The sequence below is a fragment of the Dryobates pubescens genome, chromosome 6 (genome assembly GCF_014839835.1).
Source record: "Dryobates pubescens isolate bDryPub1 chromosome 6, bDryPub1.pri, whole genome shotgun sequence".
NCBI classification, from domain to species: domain Eukaryota; kingdom Metazoa; phylum Chordata; class Aves; order Piciformes; family Picidae; genus Dryobates; species Dryobates pubescens.
In genome coordinates, this window is record NC_071617.1 from 9,204,224 (window position 1) to 9,221,722 (window position 17,499).

General features: G+C 45.1%; 1 long non-coding RNA gene across 1 annotated transcript in view; it reads right to left on the reverse strand.

Annotated features, from left to right (window-relative positions):
- LOC128897292 (uncharacterized) overlaps positions 1-14,514 on the reverse strand; it is an 86,958-nt gene extending 72,444 nt beyond the window's left edge. The window contains exons 1-2 of the long non-coding RNA XR_008462301.1: positions 13,952-14,514; positions 12,868-12,956 (exon numbers count right to left, since the gene is read on the reverse strand). This is a non-coding gene — a long non-coding RNA (uncharacterized LOC128897292). The remainder of the gene's footprint in view (positions 1-12,867; positions 12,957-13,951) is intronic.
- Between the last annotated feature and the right edge of the window lie 2,985 nt (positions 14,515-17,499).

Here is a 17,499-nt window from a genome sequence, read left to right on the forward strand (position 1 = left end):
AAAAAAAATCCACACCTGTATCTGACAAGTAACCATCTGGGAAACCTTTTCCTTCTTCTTTTAAAATAAAGTTATGCTTCTTACCTTCAAAAAGTTATGGAAACTTTTAAAGGCAGAAAAGGCCATGGCAAGTAACAAAGAAAAAAAAGAGGGAAAAAAAAGAAATGCAGCACTAGGTAATTTTAAACACTTTGCATACCTAAAAAGGGCATATTAAACCACAACCTTAGTCATAAACCTACAACAGCAAATCCGTAGGAGCAAAGACAAAGTACCGCAGGCGCGATCTGCAGCTGCCTGGCTGTCGGCGAGGCGGCTGGTTCGAGTGCATGACAACACACACCAGAGGAAGTGGGTGTCATACCTCGCCCCGAGCATCTCCTCCTTTGCCCCCCACCCTCCTCTGACCACCTGTAGCAGCCTCAAAGGAAGCAGACACACTCCCACATACTTTCCAACTATGCTGCACCAGCCGCAAAGTACGCAGCCATCGGCACACATGTGAAAATGCATACGTGGAGTGCAAGCGTTGAGTCTTTCTGCAATGATTAACCTACTTAGCAGGCAGACAGACTTTTTCCTTTTTTTCTTGCTTTTAAAAAACAAACCAGAGAAGCAAAAGAGACTCCTTCCTCTTGTTCATACCCATGCCCTTTCCCCTTCTCCCCACCACACACACCTACCTACCCATGCCTCTGCAGCGCTGGAAAAAGGCTGTAAGCAGGGCATTAGCACTAAGTGCATCCTGAGTATCGGGAGCTGTGGTTTTGAGATTAAACACCCAGCAAAGAAATTTCATCTTCTGATGAGAATTTTCCATAATCAATTAAACACGGGTTAGGAAAATGAATCAAAAACAGGAGAGAGAAAAATGTCTAAGTTCCCTCTCACGCTCAGATATGGCAGTGTAGCCGAGATCACTTTTCTGCAATAAACTAAAATTAGGGCAAAAAGGGCACAGAACAAGTGCCTCAGAAAGTGCCCAGCTGTGTCAGTTACACCAGGAGCTGATGCCTGAGCAGCAGGACCTGCCAGAAGGGCACCCTGCCTCTAACAGACTCAGCTATGTTGCTGTTGGTATCTTTTCACCAGCTGTTAGCCCTTTAAAAAAAAAACACAAACAAAAAGGCGGCATGCAATGACCCACAAAAAACCTCAGCAACCACAGAAAATGAAGTCTTACCCCCCTAAAGCCCCAAATAAAGGAAGGAGCAGAAGGAAACAGTTGGGGCTCGGGGAAGGAAAAAGTGTGAGATCTCTACCATTAGGAAATCAACTTGCTTTCCGAGGGTCCTCTGGAAACTCTTGGGGCACTCTGCATGTTCTGCAACAATGATTTTCCATCCCTGAGCCACTGCAGCCTTGCCAGTACGCAGGAGGAGGAGCCCAAGGGTGGAGGAAAGAGTTAAAAATAAAAACAAACACTGAAAAGCTATTTGTAAACTGTTTCACCCTGGCAATCATTTAAACTCGTGGTTTCTTTAACCGACTGAGCAGTACACCTGCAGAGCAAGTTGGGGCAGGAGACACCCCTCCATAAATAGCTGGGAGAACCTTTGCCTGGCTGCACCTCTTTGGCACCTCTCTGTGCAGGAGGATGATGCTGGTGTACCCATCTTCATGGGAATATCCTAAACTTTACAGTCAGGAAACAAATGTGGTAGAGGGAAACAAATACAAACAAAACACACACACAAAAAAAAGGAGAGGAAAAAAATGCTCAGATAAAAAATGCCCTAAATAACTGAATACAGCCTCAGGTTTGCACAGTCAATACTGCCTTTATCTGAGTTTCAACTACAAGTCCTGGGCACCTGATCATCTTTCCTTTATCCCATAGTCTCTTAGCCACTCAAGGAATGCAGCTGTGCCAGGTTTTAGACAAGTACAGTCATAAATCCCGCAGCCTTCTCTGTCCTTCCCAGGCGACCTGAAATCCAAAGTGCCAAACACAGTGATTAAGCAATCCCCTGAAAGCTGCACACCCTGTAAAAGGCAGGTGCCTGTCTCCTCCAGGCTCAGTTCAGCGCTCAAGGTCTGTCACCTGGCATTGACTGCTCTAGGTCAGGAACAAAAGGCTGGATGCAAAAGCCTTCCTCACAGTTTTGGTTTACTCATAATCCAATGGAACAGCACCAATTCTCACCTCTGGGCAGATTACTTCCTTAAAAAAAAATCCTCACAAAACCAAAACTCAAACCCACTTCAGGGACTGAATCAGCTGTTGCTTAAATTACACACAGAGCCCATCAAACCCAAACAATAGCTGCATCACCAACCTCAGCCTTTGTTCTTCTCTCCCCACCCCAAAATTAGCAAGGAGGAATGCTTCTTCATAATGCTCAGGAGGTTTAAATCAGAAACCTAAAAGCAACGCTGTTGTGAGCACAGACATTCTATGTGGGGGAGAGTGGAGAGGATTTGGCAGTCAGTGCCTCCGCCAACTGGACACCCATCAGCAGGTCCCTCTCCTTTGAAGGCAGAAGAGCCACAGGCATGGTCACCCGCACCATCAACCCCATGGAGCTGCAGCAGGCAGCAGAGTTGACTCTATTGGTTCAGTGCCTCCAAGGAAGGTGGAAATGTTGCTTTTGGAAAACAAGGGAGCAATTTCATAATATGCTAATCTTAGAGAGAGTTTCTCGACCTATTTTGGTACAACTTTTGGGTCTCTCTATACACAATCCTACGTGGTTTAATTTTTTTGGTTTGAAATCAGACAGAAGAACAACACTTGTACAGGTTGGCTCCCAGATGCATTTCAACCAAAAACAGTTCAAAGGTCCACTCACACTTGAGCCAACTGAGAAGCAGACATATCCAAGAAATTTTCCAGCCAGCACTGGTCCTTCAAAAAAAGGCTCAACAGCTGAAAACCAAGACCAAAGCAGAAACAAGTACATTTTGAAATGACAATCAGTCTAAAGAAGCAAGTGCATTAACTAATGCTGCTGATACTTGGGAAAATTGCAGGTCAATCAGAATGGGCATATTTCCAAGGCTCATATTCAAATATGCACCCCCAGTATTGCTGTCTGTCCAAAGCTTAACAGAACTATTCAAACCTGCTGGCATGCAAAGTCAGGTTGAAAGGAAAAACCCTTTCAGAAGCCTTCACGCTGATGGTTAACATGGGAAGTTTAGGGTATTTATGTGGTGTGGAATTTGATTCTAGAGATAGCAAAAGGGATCCTTCCCTGTCTGTTCCTCAAGATTAAAAAAAATAATCTTTTTTTTTTTTTTTCTTATTCTGTCACAGTAGAACAAAATCAACTACAGCTTTGACCCCATTACACTGCAGCATGAGGTGGCCAAGGGCTGGCTACAGGCTGTACAACCAAATGCTATTCCTTCCCGTCCACAGGCTTTTGCATTGCCACTTTACAGAACTGAGGCTCAGGGGACACCCTATAACCATCTGCACCACAGGATAATCACAGACAGAGACAACGACTTCACTGTGAGAAATGGAGCAAAGTTGTGGGGGTGGGGAAGGAGAAGCAACACACAGGTGCCTGCAGAGGGAACAAGGGAAGCGTTAGGTCAAGCAGAACACTCATGTTTACCACTCTCACCTCACCCTACCTCCTGCACGCACACACACACCCTCCCCATAGCACTCAAATCTCTCCTGCACTTTGAATTCCTTTGCTGCTCAGCACTGGGGTAGTCAGCTCTTTCATGTTATTTTAAAGCAGACTGTAAAGACCTTGGTCCTATAAATTTCTCATGGTATTACTGACCTTGCTACTCTTCATGCTACTCTAGTTTCCATAAGAAAGAAAAAAATAGTAGTTAAAAAAATCTCAAATGATTCAAACAAGTACTGTGTTGATCTTCAGAAATTACTGGCACCACCCTGAGATCAAAATATCTACCCAATAGCTACAGAAAAGTTTTATAGCTTCAAGCTCTATTGAGCTAAAACTTCAACAGAACAATTTTTTCCCCCCTCAAAACAAAAACACCACCAACCAAACAACAAAGGAAACTAAGAAAATCACAAAAAGCACCAGAAATATTTGCAGCAACCAGCTAATACAAATTCCAGTGCTCTTTGCAAGCCCTTTTCACTAAATTAGTCTGATAGCATCAAAATTTGTTGAGGTAGGGAACAATACAAATTAACAAAGCTGAGGAAATCTGGGTAGGTAAGTAGGGAAATAAGGAGGCAATATTTATCTGTTGAAAGTAGGACTTGCAAAGAAAAACAAGAGGCATTACACTGATTAAGTAATACATGGGTTGGTATACAACAGAACTTGTGAATTACATTTGCAGCTCTGTGTTTTGCTTTAATAACTGGGGCTAGACAAAACAATTGGACTATAGCTGCACCGCAGAGAATGCCAGAACTTACTTGCTTTGATCTTGCAGGATGGTAAAAGTTTTGAAGGGAAAGTCTGGAGACTAGTTGAACGATGCTCACAGCTTTTTCAACTTGGAATTTGGTGGTTAGTGCATTAAGCATTACTCACTTTCAGAACCAAGTGGAAAGTTAACACAAATTGGCAGATGACTAACTGTCCAAGAAACAGATTACTGAATGAATCACTGACTCTACTTTTAGTCTAATAATAAGGCAAATGAAGAGGAACAAGAAGGGGGGAAAGAAACAAAAAAAAATTTCCTTGCAGAGTGCTTATATTTGCACTGCCTGTGAACTTCCAGCTACCACAAACTACTCAACAATTTTGTAATTCACCATGAGTTTCACACTGGGGTTAGCTTACTGACATGCCTCACGATTACTTCACACCATCAATCAATCTGGATTTCTGTAAAAAGAATCCTGCACCACGCTTCTCTTCAGTACACATTCAAAAACCGTCGCAAGAATTAAAGGGTTTGGAAATGAAGTTAAACCACTGAGTAGAGTCAGAAGCATTTGGTGGGTTACAAGCTTTACACAATGAAGTACCTCGAGCACATCAGACACCTGAAGCTGACCTGAAGCAGAATTTAGGTTTCCCAGCTCAAATGCAGGACCTGACCAAAAGTCAGCAGATACTTTGATTATTTTTTCCCTAGTCAAAAGTTTGCCTAATGTGCATGGCTCGGCATTCAGCTTTGCACAAAATCACCACCAGTGTTGCTCAGGAACAGTGGCGGCACCAAACAACAGCTGACCACCTCCAGCAGCCACAGAGGTGAAGCTACGTGCAATGGTTTGATGTGATATGGGTTGGTTTGCCACTTAGCAAAGGCTCTGAGCCCCCCACTGCTCACCCTGTCTTCCCTGCTTTGGAGCTGTGGAGCTGTGGTCTTATTTTGCAATTTATCTGGAGAATTAGATAGGGCTACAAAAATGGTAAATTCACATGTGCTAGGTTGGAAAACTGAATCAGCTTGAAGTTCAACAAAGTCCAACAATAGCCAAGTAGGACCTCCTAACTTCACCCTCTCATTGTGGATATGGTTAGACTCCCTTCTTCAATTGAGAAAATTCAAGACACTCTGATCATCTGCTGAACCTGTCAGTCAACAAGTCTTAGTAAGCACTACTGCCATCCTCCCCAGTGATAAAAGTTTGCAAGGATGACCAGAGTCTAGGATTGCAGGTATTGGGATCAAAAAATTCCCCACAATCACCAGGTCTGATCATCTCCTCAGCTACAACTTGGGTTTAAAATGTAAATTCACAGGAGCTCATCACAACTGGGAGATAGGCAACATGACCAGGGCACATCAGGCCAGGAGCAACCAGAATCAGGTGCAAAAAATGACAGTTGAGTATCTGCAAAATATAGTATGTACGCATTTTGCTAACATAGAAGACTTGCTTGATTGAGTTCTGTTTTCCTCTAACGTTCCCTTCAGTTGTCTGTGGCAAACACAAGCCAAAGTTAAACAAGCCAAACCCCTCATGCCCTGGCAGCAAGTTCTTACTGCCAAGCTACAGGCTAGGGTGAGTACAGGCAAATTGCACTGTCACATAGCAAAATCTAGACATGGCTGAGCTTCAGGATATGGAGCATGATGCTGTGATGGCCATTATGCTTTGGTGGCTGGGTGTCCCATGGTCAGCCCTATGTCCTCTAACAAATTGTGGTTTAATTTGATCCCTCACCCAGGGGTCCTTGCCAGAACCTGCAGTAGGTTCAGCCAGCAGAACTACATACATAATTAATAATCTTCTGCCAATTTAGCTCTCAGGGCTGGCCCATCACGGTTTGAGACGGTTACCAGGGCAAGCACAAGCAAAGAAGAGAAGAGGATGTAGAGCAGAATCACAATCTGAATATTCAGTAGCAATGGTGTCTGTGGTGATTTTGGACATAAGCCCCATTTCAGAGAAAGCAGAGCTCAGAACATAGATGCAATTTAGATGTTACTCATATGTCATGACCCAACTCTCATGACAGTTCTGACAGCAAAATTTTCTAAAGACAAACTGAAATCAGAGCGCTAAACCTACGACCACTTCAACTCTGAATAACCACTTATATTGTATTTTACCAATTCCTACCAATTATTCTCCTGTGAACTTCGGTAAGAACTGTCCACAAATACATCCCTGAAGCTGGCCTTTTCTGCTGTAACAATCTGAAACATGTAAAATCTCTCTTATTGTTGCCATGTAACAAACAACTGGATTTTCACATTTCAAAGTTGTATCTCCACAGGCTTCTGTGCCTCCATTTTTAGTATGCCTCTCCAAGTAAGAAGCTACAAAGATTCTCCATCACAGTCTGGTCATACAAGAAACTAACAAACATATCCAAGGCATTTCAGACTAACTACATAAATATATCTAAATATTTAGTGGTAAAAGATGCCTGTTGACACCGAGGGAGCAGGGATGGGTCTAGATTTACTGAGAATGTATTTTAGAAATAGCACATTCTGCTTTTAAAATAGAATAATAAGAAGCAATGAACCATCACATCCTTATAAGGAGCAACTTACTAGTATAAATATTGCAATGACAGGGAAAGTAAATACAGAGGTTTCTTAAATGTTGGGATTTTCAAATGGGGAGGAAAGGAATGGCTCTGCCTCATTCAACGTCTTTAAATCTTTTAACAACAGGCAGGGCCAAAGCAAGGCAGCAACAGGAGACACTGAGTGAGCTACCATTAAAAGCAGAATACCTTGTATAGAAGAACTGAAGTCTGATACATTAAAACAGCGGGGTTTGGAGGGGGGGCGGGGCGGGAGGGGCACATGCTTTGCTTGTATAAAACCAGAACAGGCTTGCGTTCTACAAGGCGCAATTTCAAAGTACCTGCCCTTTGTTGCGCTGAATGCCAGGCAGAGCCTTTACAAAAAGATTTCAGCCTCACAGATACACAGTTAAAAAGACCCCAGCACATTTGACGGCTCTTAAAAAAAAAGCAAAAAACCAAACTAACAAAAAAACTGACAGAGAGAAATAATTTAATAGATCACTTTCTGATATGCTCTTTTTTCAGTATCACTTTCAGTACTGGAAGACATGCATTTCCTCCCAGGTAACGACAGACACATCCTGCAGTTGTCGTTTACTCTAACTTCTGTTTTCTGTTTGCTTTCCTCTCCAGATCCTCTGACCTCGGCTCAAACAGCAATGCAGGTCACTCAACAATCTTACTGCCCTCTCTTTACCAGAGTGGGAGAGGTGGAGAACGGCAGTTCTGCAAGTTGAGGTAGCATGCCAAGTCTTCCACCACTCAACATAAATAGATTACATTTTCCAGATGCACATCTCTGACATCAAGGCTAAGTATCAGCAATACTCACCGCATTGAATCGTGAAACGCTGATGATGAAACAGGAGAGGGGAAGACTTTAGCACCACAAGTGGTGGTATAATTAGGTTCTTTTTGGAAGGTGCAAGATCTTTCACCGTTGCACAGCAAATCAGTAAAGCTTCCATAAGTTTGGGGGGAAAAACAAAAAAGTTCCAAGTAATATTTTCCAACCTTTCACTGAGAGTAGGGGCCAAAACCACACATTTTAAATGCCTTCCACAATTTTATTATTAGAAGTAGAAGCCCTACTGATACTGATGAGTCATTTGTATTGGCGGAAACCTAGAACACCCATTTTCATGTGTTAAAAAGCTCTCAGTGTGGTTTTCTACTCATTACTGGTCAAAGTAGTTGACTAAAAACAGAACAAGTAGCAAGAACTCACCTTATTGTTATTAAAGTCTGTTTCATATCAGCCAGTTTTGTTTATCATACTTTTAGAAATGGCTTATTTTTTCACCCCATTCCACGAAACCAAGAAAAATACACAAAAGATGACTACAGATCTAAACTCCATGACAGTAAATCCAGAGAGATCCAGTAAATGCAGACAGAAAACTCACTTCGCTTCTGCAAAGGCTTTTGTGATCAACTAAGACAGGAAAAAGAAAGCAGGGAATAAAAAAAGAAGGGGGGGGGGGGTGTGGGGGTGGGTTTGAGAGAAAACAGCAACAACAACAACAAAACCACAAGATCAGTTAAGAATCATCAGTCAGCAGAAGCTATGGTTTTAGGATCCTTATGAGTAATCAGAATAAGGTCTGTAAATAAAGAAGCAGTTGTACAAGAGCATAAGCTTTCATCTTCATGCAAATGAAGGAATCCTTTCACGCTAACAGCCAATAATACTGCCACACAGGAGATAACAAACAGACCAGGAAATAGCAAATTTCTGAAAACTAAAGATAGCTAAAAGCAGTTTCATCACAATTCCTTAAAGATGATTTCTACCACAAAAGGGGTGGAAGGTAGGAAACTATCCAGCTTGCCATTGGCAAGGGAAAATACGATCATACGCAGGATGTGGTGTATCCAGATTGGGAACAGTCATCAGGGGTTTTTGGTGTTTTGTGTGGGTTCCCCGTCCCCCCCCCCCCCCCCCCCCCCCCCCTCTCATTTATTTTATTTTGGAAATGTCCCATTAAAAAAAAAAAGAGAGAGAGAGAGAGAGAGAAAGCAAACTCCAGAGATTTATTCTGGCCGAACATCCGTAGCATCTAGATGCACTTCTAACACAACCTCCACATCAGTGAAATGAGTACCTACTCTACACTATGCACCTAGCAGAACATCAGCCTGGCAAAATGACAGTGTATTTTGATAGTACTGCAGAAGAAAACCACAGCAAAGCAGTGACCAGAGAACTGGAAATAACCTTTGAACGGCTCGGCGCTGATGGTCTCTCTGCCTGCGCCTCCTATTGTGGATACTTTACAGGAAGGGCAGCTCCAAGCTGCACCAGACACGTGAGTCAGCAAGAGCAGCTTGTAGGAAACTGCTGACAAGTTCAAATGCTCTCTCACACACCGTGCACACCTACCCACTAAATAAAAAACAGGCTGCATTCAAATTGGGGTAAAGGAACACCTCCACACCTACAGTTCCTGTTTTCCTAGTTCAGGTTTAAATTTTAAAGTGATCGCTAATAATAATAATAAAAAACAAGAAACAGAAAGTAAAAACCAACGAAAAACAAACCTGAGTGGATGCCAGCTGTAATAAGTAGTTATGATTAAGTCTCAAGGGTCATTTTGCTTATTTAGACATAACTGCTTTTCCTCTTTTGAAAAAACAACACCGCTGCTCTGCAGCCCAGAAGCCCTGCATGGTGACAAGCAGTAGAGAGTTCCTGTTTTTCTTAGCAGGGAGACACCTATGCATCAAAACTCATCTACTCAGCACAGTCCAGCTGAGCGCTTTCAAAGCTCAGGAGCAATTAAAAAGAAAAAAAAAATAAAGGGAAAATTCCCAGATCTTTCATTCCTAACAGCTTTTCAGGCACCTATTCGGTTGATACAAGAGCAGAGAGAGTTGTAAGCAAATTATAGGTCCTGGGAATAAATCTGGCAGGATCTCACACTGTAGGTCACTTCTTTCACTCAAAAAAGAAAAAAACATACCTCAAGTCCTGGTGCCTCTTGACCCTGCAGCCAGCATCATCTCCTCTTCGCCCCAGCTTGCCTTGAAGGCAAGTTTGCACCAAGCAGATGTAAACTGCAAAGCAGGGGCAGAGGAGATGAGAGAGCAATACATGTAGAGGCTGCATGCCTGCCAACCCCCTCATCCATGTAAAAGCTGCAGTTCAGCCCACGATGCATTAGGAGCTGTAGCAGGCAACCTGCTTCAAGGCAAATGGGCACACATCTATGCATCTGCTGAGATGCCAGTGCAGCACCGTTGGTGCTCTTCAGGTTGTTGCTGTGTTGCTCTGTCTGCATAAAGATCAATACAATCAAGCAGAGGAGTCTTTCAAGCCTGATTTTTGACAGACTGAAGTTCTGCTGTACGTGTAAACTTTTAGCATAAAGATTTTCCTAAACTTAAACACTCGTTCCTTTTTATTTACCTGTTCTGAGCACATGGTTGCTCTCTGATCAATACCATTAGTTCCAGCAACTCAGCTTCAAGTCCATCACTGGCCACAAAAGCATCTGTATGCATTCCACTGCTTGCCTGCTTTAAAATTATAATTCATAGTCCAAGAGTGGCACAGTAAGTAGTGCTCTTTTCAATCCACTATAAAGACGTTTCTGCTTAACTAAAAAGCAAAACAAACACACTGCAACTCAGCTGGCTATATTCATACATTTTACATCTTCTTGAGGCAAGCTTCAAATAAATGCATAATATTCAGGCAGCTGCCAAGGTTAACGTCTTTCGGCTGAATTTAAAGGAACGATGAGCATTTTTTTGTGAGAAGCTGAGTAAGCAGATTAAGCACTATTCTGGAAAACCTTACTGAGTTACTAGGTCTAGAAATCTACTGCTCATTCAGCTACTACAACAAAATCATTTAGGCACCTACTCAAATATTAGTAAAGAACTGCAGTATCAGGAGGGCTCTCTTTCCGCATTCTCTTAATAGTGAGGAACAATACTGAAAGCAGCAGGACTAACTCAGACTGAGAGAACAGCTTGAAGTTTAAATCCAAATTTTCTTCAACACAGTAATGGAATGACTGGTATACTTCCCCTAACACAGTTCAACCCAGAAACCACTAATATATGACCATCACGTCCAAAATGAGCCAAGCTGGAAATTCAGACCCAGAGGTGAAAGGCGGAAGCATGCATGCCTTCAAACCTAAGCCAGATCTGCTAAACACTACAGGTATGTTCATGCAACTTGTAAACTGAGAAGCCATTCAGAGAGCATTCCTTCGAGTAAAGAGGCACGTACATTTTGATCTGGATGTATAAACCACGTTAAAATCACCAGAGACTCTGTTCACGCCACACAATAAATGCTATTCAATTTATACCAATAGTTTATTACATAAAGATGTCATTATTACCAAAATTATTACTTTGCATGTATTAGTGCTACATATCTCATTTTGCAGCTCACTACCATAGATGTCTTTTGCCTACACTCTAAGAGGTCTCCTCTGTATCTGAAGTCCTAAACAAAAAAGATCACAGGCTCACAAAGAAAAGAAATATAAATTCTATTCTTCTTGAATGTTCAAAGAAGAAAAAAAAAAGTAAAGTGACTGCTGCATTTATTTTTTTTCCATGGCTGATGATACTTTTAGAGAAAGCCTTAAGGAAAACAACTAATTGGCAATCACAGAACAGCCTCGTTAAGAAAAATAGCTATTTTACTTCAGAAAAAAAATCAAGCAAGGGAAGTTTTGAAATAAGCAAAGGCAAAGCAACTTCTGTCACATATTCCACACTACACATTATCCATGAATGGTTTTATTTTCAGCTCTTTGTCATTAATTATGTGCACACAGAAAGATATACACAAGATTCCTGTATAGTACAGGGATTTTATTAAACTCATTAATTTCAGTGAGTCTCTAAGGCCTTCTACAATGCTGAAGATCTACCAGAATCTCCTCATATTAGAAGCATCATGTCAATGCTTGTTTATTGGGATTTGGACTGTTATTCCCAGCTAGCTACTTGGGTGCTATCTCTAATTTTCCCTCCTGCCCAGCATAGAAGAGCCAGCAGCCAATGTTTTCTGCAAAATGAACAGCAAAGAGCGAAGAGGGGAGAAGAGGAAGGCATCCCACCTACATCAGCAACACTCCTGCAAGTGTGCATGACATCAACACCAATACATGTTCCAAATGTGCCTCCAGGTCAGAAAAGGACTAGGAATACCTTCCATAGCAGTGCTTCCTAGTGTCAAATACCTGGGCATAAGCAATTCTGATGATTAACTAGTTAGGATCTGTCAGCATGTGCATCAGTCATGCACCTTCCATATGCACTTTTCCCATCTGATCCTCACAACTGTAAAAGTTTTCCAAAAATGTAGCTGTTTAAGCAGAAAATGCACAGCAGAGTTGCTCAGCATTGCCCAGAAAGGCTCACACTGCTTCTGCGGAGCATTCCTGCAAAAGATCTCTAAATATTCTGACAACCACCCTATCTCCTAAACCATTAGGGACCTCTCTTGTCCACTTGACAGGTCAGCATACAGGCGCACCTCTGTTTGAGTGGCTCATCCAGTGCTATAGAGCAGACTAACACGAAAACTAGACCTATGATCCTGATTTTTCAATCTTCCACTTTTCCAATTAGTCACGGCTTTCTTGCAGAGCACCTTCAGAATAGCCTTTGAAGCTGGAGGGTCAAATGTGAAAAGCGATGCTGAAAGCACAGGTTCAATACACTGCTGGGAAGTACAACGCTGATTCATTTTGCTGCACAAGTGCCCAGATCCCAGTGACAGGGGGCCAGGCGAGTGGATACAAAAGGCAACACAGGCTTTTAAAAGAACAAGCCCACATCTGAAGTGGAATTTTATTTCTATCTGTCAGATGTAAAGGCTCCCAAACCACCAGTTTCAGGCTGTTGCTACAACAGCCCCGTAGACAACAGCTTAACACACAGCCTTATCTTTTAATTCTATCCATCTCATCAAACGCAATTATCTCAAATTTCAGTATTTACATACCTGAAGAAGTCAATTTACCCAAGCACCACCACCCTCTTCAAGCTGCAGAGCATTCCACCGTCTACAGCAGAATCTCATCAATTACCAGCCTGCAAAAAAACAACTTGTCTCCAGCTCGAGCCCCAGAATACCAAATTAAAATATGCACAAGTTTAGTGACAGTTCCAAAGTCTTTGAAAACGGGCTTTCATCATGAACACACTGACACGGTTTCAACTAGAGCAAACAGCAACACGGTAATTTCCCAACCTTTCCAACATCCTAAAGAGTAGTTCTAATAAGATGTCATCCCAGCCTCACGTTTATTATTAAAGAACAAAAAGGGGGGGGGAAAGGGGGAGAAAAAGAAGGGGAAAAAAAAAAAAAAAAGAGTGCTTTACTCCGCCGCTGCCGGGGCTTCAACAACAAGGGCACAATGATCTCACGATAGCTGAAGGGTTTTAAGCAAGACACCCGCTGCATTACAAAAATAGCCTGCTCCACAAAAGGAGAGGCATGATTTCACACTTAGCGTCTTTCATGACAGCCAGCGTCTTGGCGGCGCGCTGCCTTGCCTACACGCTACGCGTTAATGATCCAAGAAACTGTTATCGGAGTTCACAGCGCTCTCCAAACCTATACAACCCGGGGGTGGGGGGCACCGAGCGGACGGCGCACGCCCTGTGGTGCGGTGCGGTGCGGTGCCCGCTTGCCCCGAGACGTTGCAGGTGGCCGCGGCGGGGCCCGGGGAAGGCGGCGGGACAGCCCTTCCCGGAGGGGGCTGCCGGCCCGCCCGGCGGTGCGGTGCACGGAGGGGCCGCGCACACGGACACACGCAGACTTCGGCGCCCGCCGTTACGCAACGCGCGTGTTTCCCACTTTATTAAGGAATAAGCAATAAGCGCTCCCGCACAGCCCGCGGCCGCTGCGGGGGCCGGGCTGCAGCCCTTCCCCTAACGCCGCGCAACAGCTGCTCGGGAAGGAGGAGGGGAAAATCACGCTGCCCCCCGTCCGACCAACCTCCTCCCCAAACTTCGCCTCCCGCCCGCACCGCCCCGCTCCCTTCCCTAGCGGGGCTGCCGAGCCGCGGAACAGGCGCACTCACCTCGCCTCCGCGCAACTTTCGGGGGTCGCCCCTCCTGCTGCAGCCAAAGGTGGGGGGGAGGGCGTGGGGCGGGGTGGAGCGGGCCCGGGGGTGGGGGGGAGGGAGGCTGTTACGGCTGAGGAGGTTTAGGGAAGGGGGGGGGGAGGTGTTGCTCTTGTTGTTGCTGCTGCTGTTGTTTCGGAAATTCTTATTAATAAATTTCTCTGCGATCAGAAACCTGCACCCTCCCCCCCCCCCAAATGAAAAAAAAAAACCCGACCCAGACGCTCATCACATGGCGATTGCTTTGAACCAGCTGCTTCCAGAGCCAAAGTCTTGCGGAGAAAAATAAAGGGGGAAGGGAAGGAGGGAGGGAGAGAGGGAGGGGGCTGGCAGAGGGGCCGGAGGAGGAGAGAAAGCCGCAGCAGAGGGAGGGAGGCGGGAGGGGGAGAGGGAGCGGCACCCCGGCGGCTGTGTCGCTGCCGGAGCGGCACCGGGGGCCGGCGGCGGTAACACCCGGCGGAGAAGGGAAGGCGGCGCTGCGCTGCTGCCGCGGCCGCTGCTGCCCGGCTCTGCCGCTCGCCCGCCCGCCGCCGCCGCCTCGCGCGCCCCGGTCCAGCGCCGCCCCCGCCCCTCAATCGCTACATTGTTGACATTCGCAGGCTGACATCATCCTCCCCGCCCCGCCGCCCGTTCGCTCCATTCACAATAACGCTACGCCAACGGCGCAGCGCCCTCTCCCTCGCCTGCCCCGGCTCCTACGCACAGAAAGCGGCGTACGGCCGCTCTGCGAATAGCGGCGCCGCTGACACTCCAACAGCCCCGCCCCGCCCCTTCGGCGGAGAGCGCATGCACAGGGAATGCTCCGTCCCGGAGGGTTCCCTCCTTCATTCCCCGCGGTGTCTGAGTGTGTGCATGTGGGAGCGTCTCTGCTTGTCCCTGTTTGTGTGTGGTTGTGCATCTGCTTCTCTGCGTGTGCATGTGCGCGCGCGTGTCTGTGTGTCGGTGTGCGTGCGTGCGCTCGTGCAGCTGCCGCTGCCTCCGGACCCCGTGCAGGGGCTCGCGCTCGCGGCCGCAGTGGGCGCTGGGAGGCGTAGTCCGCCTCCAGGCCCCGCTGGCCGCCATGGAGGTGGGGGATGGCGGCGGCCTGAGAAGGCCCACCGGGGCAACCCGGCCCCGCCGCGACGGCGACGGAAGGATGTGCGGCGGTGTGTGCCTCCCCGGGCGGCGCGCCTTGTGGGGAGGCAGGGGCCCGACACCGCAGCCAGGCTTGGCTGTGCGGAGGGCGAGCAACGGTGTGTTGCCCAGGGTTGGCTGTGGGCAGAGTGTGATGAGCAAGGCAAGAAGTACCCTCCCAGCCACCCCTCACTGCCGGCAGGGCCACGGTGTTGATCCTGATGGTATTTTACACACTCCGCCCCCGGAGAATCCTTGTCCTACTTCACTGCCGACCGCAAGCGTCCAACAGTAATGAGTCAGCCCCGACGAACATCACAGGAATAGATAAGCACGCCCTAAACTAAAAACAAAAACAAAACCCCATCAAGTGTTCCCAGAGCGAGAGGGTTGTTTGTGCTTTGCCTCGCCTCGGAGGGTGGAAGGTGCCTGTGTTTGAGCCCTTTCCCATCCTAAGGCTTGGCGCCATGGGTCCGTTTACCAAGTGGAAAGCTGCGATTCCTGCAAATTATCCTGGTGCCGGCAGCCAGCGCTTCCAAGCAAGACCCCAAATGTCATGAGACGTGAAATGCGATTGGGAGAACCAGTAAATGAATAAACTGCATTCTACAAGCCTCAGTTATTCAGCCCTGCTAGGACAGAAAAACATAAAGATGAAAGACAGCCGATAAAAAGGAAAGTTAGAAAATAAATGATTCACAATAGGGGCTGTGAGTGAGATTATCTCTGGAGACATCGCTAATTAAAGGGCGTTGGATAACTAGAGGGTTGTATTTTCCTGGGTCAGTGGTCTTGAAAAAGAAATTGCAGTTGCAGTAAATGTCAATAAAGAATGATGGTGACCTACTGCTAACAAAAGCATGTTCAGTAATTAACATGTGCATGTTTGTTATTTTTTCTGTGTTTATGTCAGGTTTTGTTGTACATTTCATCCTCTGCTTCTCTCTTTCACTACAGACCGATGCTACGTGGTGTTTTTCTTTTACAGGGGGAGCAATTTCTGTGAAGTTACTTCGCTGATGTCTTCTGAAATTGCATTAGCTCCATCAGGCTCCCTTCAAAGTCTACTAAACTAGAGAAGACTATGCAAATACTGTGTGCCAGCACAGAATCAGCTCGTTGTAGGTAATGACAAATATATTGTCACTTTTCAAAAGCATCGCTCTCCCCCGGCATGCATTTTGCACGGTTGTCCGCTCATGTAACGTAAAAGCTTTTTAGTTCAGTAGTGTTTTACCTCTGCTTTTCCTAGCTACATGTGGCTGCAGAATAGCTCCCCACTGGAGAATCTGACTCATAAACTTCACTTTCCCTTTCCAAGTAATGCTCGTATAAAGCCTTGCTCACCAGTGCCATTTAGGTTCTGGTTCTGCAGACATATATAGTGTTAAGTCCCACAGTGTGTAAGGGGATTTGTCACATGTTTAAACACTAGCAGAAATGAGTCTTCTTCTTGCCTTGTTTTTCCTAGAGACACAAAAATAATTTTGTGTTGGCATGAGAGATAAAAATACTATACTGAGAAGGATGGAGAGATAAAAATAAGCCATGCAGTGTTTGTAATGCTTTAGTTAGCACGCTACGTGCCTATTATGCTACTGCGTTCAAAGTGCACATATTCTGTTATTTACAGCACGCTACAGGAGATACAGCTCCAGGTAGTCCAAGCTGGCCGAAAAGAAAACCCAGCAAAGCTCTGCATACACCTCTGCCCACAGCACACATTTCCAAAAGGTACAATGATTGCTTTTTATCTCATTGGCCCTCATCTTAAAATGAATTTTACTATTTGGCTTGAAGGAAGTACGGAGTGAAAACATCCATTTTAGATTTTATTATTCTGTTTACCCTGTGATAAAATTTGCAATGACTTCAGTGTGAACCCAATCATGCTCTTGCAGGATGGAGATCGGCACAGAAGGAATGAAGCTACAGCTGAGCTGGAACTGGACACATGGGCTTTCTGAAAATTCACCCAGTTTCCCAATTAATAATTGAGACCAACTCATAATGGAAGACAGAGTTCAGATTCTTGTGTATCAGTCCCATTGTGTTTTCATTCTCTCTATTATATCTCTACGTAACACTAGGAAATGGGGGGAAGAACCAAGAGAACTGATTTGCAAAGACAGAAGGAATATTACATTAATGGAATGAAGCCTAGTGTTTAAAAATGCTATTTTTATATAATGTATTTTAATACATTTTCATGCATTGGCCTCCCAATTAATTTCCAAACTGCTTATATTCCAGCAATAAATCCAGTATGATCCTATTTCCATTGCAATCAGCTATCTCCATGCCTCAGTTTTTGTATTTGTGACTATTTCTGGACCATTTTTCTTGAAGTACAGCCAAACATATATTCCAAACAAACACGAATTATTTCAAGA